This window comes from Chelonoidis abingdonii, chromosome 26, assembly GCF_003597395.2.
Source record: "Chelonoidis abingdonii isolate Lonesome George chromosome 26, CheloAbing_2.0, whole genome shotgun sequence".
NCBI lineage: Eukaryota > Metazoa > Chordata > Testudines > Testudinidae > Chelonoidis > Chelonoidis abingdonii.
Window position 1 is genome coordinate 9,716,771 of NC_133794.1, and position 2,015 is coordinate 9,718,785.

Here is a 2,015-nt window from a genome sequence, read left to right on the forward strand (position 1 = left end):
CCTCCCCCCAACCAGCCCCCCACTGACTCCCTCTGCCAGATCCTGTCCTACCGCCCCTCCCCCAACCAGCCCCCCGCACGTACCGCGCCGAGCCCCGGCTCCCCGGGCTGCTCCGGGACCCTGCAGGGCTCAGAGGCGGCCGCAGCCTCCCCGGCCCCCGCCCGGCCGCGGCGCTGCTACGCAACCCCCCCGCCGCAGGAAACACGGCGGCGCCCCGCCCGGATGCGACGCTCCAGCCAGCCAGCCACGGGGGAGGGGAACGAGGACTCTATGGTCGCCGGCTGCTCTACCGCGCCGCACGGGAGTGAGGGGACTCTATGGTCGGCGGGGGCGGGGCGTTGGGAAGGGGGCGGGGCTTCCCCTCCGTGCCGTCTGGGAGTGGGTGGGTGGGTGATTGGCAGGGGCGCGGTCTGCCCATGTGTCTGTCTGTCCCTGCCCCCCCCGTCCTCCTTGTGTCTGTCTGTCCCACTCCTCCCTGTCCCTGCCCCCCTGTGTCTGTCCCTGCCCCCCCCATGTCCTCCCTGTGTCTGTCTGTCTGTCTGTCTGTCCCAGTCCTCCCTGTCCCTGCCCATGTGTCTGCCTGTCCCTGCCCCCCCGTCCTCCCTGTGTCTGTCTGTCTGTCCCACTCCTCCCTGTCCCTGCCCATGTGTCTGTCTGTCCCTGCCCCCCCCACGTCCTCCCTGTGTCTGTCTGTCTGTCTGTCCCAGTCCTCCCTGTGTCTGCCCATGTGTCTGTCTGTCCCTGCCCCCCCGTCCTCCCTGTGTCTGTCTGTCTGTCCCACTCCTCCCTGTCCCTGCCCCCCTGTGTCTGTCTGTCCCTGCCCCCCGTCCTCCCTGCGTCTGTCTGTCTGTCCCAGTCCTCCCTGTCCCTGCTCCCCTGTCTGTCTGTCCCTGCCCCCCCCCGTCCTCCCTGTGTCTGTCTGTCTGTCCCACTCCTCCCTGTCCCTGCCCGTGTGTCTGTCTGTTCCTGCCCCCCCGTCCTCCCTGTGTCTGTCTGTCTGTCTGTCCCAGTCCTCCCTGTGTCTGTCTGTCCCTGCCCCCCCGTCCTCCCAGTGTCTGTCTGTTTGTCTGTCCTAGTCCTCCCTGTGTCTGTCTGTCCCTGCCCCCCCATCCTCCCTCTGTCTGTCTGTCTGTCTGTCCCACTCCTCCCTGTCCCTGCCCCCCCCGTCCTCCCTGTGTCTGCCTGTCCCTGCCCCTCCCCACATCCTCCCTGTGTGTCTGTCTGTCCCACTCCTCCCTGTCCCTGCCCATGTGTCTGTCTGGCCCTGCCCCCCCGTCCTCCCTGTGTCTGTCTGGCCCTGCCCCCCCCCCACGTCCTCCCTGTGTCTGTCTGGCCCTGACCCCCTGTGTCTGTCTGTCCCTGACCCCCCTGTCCTCCCTGCGTCTGTCTGTCCCTAACCCCCCCGTCCTCCTTGTGTCTGTCTGTCTCTCCCAGTTCTCCCTGTCCCTGCCCCCCTGTGTCCGTCTGTCCGTCCCTGACCCCAGTGTCTGTCCCTGTCCCCCCCATCCTCCCTGTGTCTGTCTGTCTGTCCCAGTCCTCCCTGTCCTTGCCCATATGTTTGTCTGTCCCTGACCCCCCGTCCTCTCTCTGTCTGTCTGTCTGTCCCAGTCCTCCCTGTCCTGCCCATGTGTCTATCTGTCCCTGCCCCCCCGTCCTCCCTGTGTCTGTCTGTCCCAGTCCTCCCTGTCCCTGCCCCCCAGTGTCTGTCTGTCTGTCTGTCCCAGTCCTCCCTGTCCCTGCCCCCCAGTGTCTGTCTGTCTGTCTGTCCCAGTCCTCCCTGTCCCTGCCCATGTGTCTGTCTGTCTCTACCCCTGTGTCTGTCTGTCCCTGCCCCCCCGTCCTCCCTGCGTCTGTCTATCCCTGTCCACGTGCGTCTGTCCCTGCCCCCCCGTCCTCCCTGTGTCTGTCTGTCTGTCCCTGCCCCCCCGTTCTCCCTGCGTCTGTCTGTCCCTGTCCATGTGTGTCTGTCCCTGCCCCCCCGTCCTCCCTGTGTCTGTCTGTCTGTCCCAGTCCTC

General features: G+C 67.1%; 1 protein-coding gene across 2 annotated transcripts in view; it reads right to left on the reverse strand.

The window, feature by feature from the left end:
• Positions 1-203, reverse strand: part of RNF41 (ring finger protein 41) — a 28,591-nt gene extending 28,388 nt beyond the window's left edge. For both annotated transcript variants that reach the window (XM_032785585.2, XM_075061106.1), the window contains exon 1: positions 84-203. The gene's annotated coding sequence lies outside the window, so the exon portion shown is untranslated. The remainder of the gene's footprint in view (positions 1-83) is intronic.
• Positions 204-2,015: the final 1,812 nt, after the last annotated feature.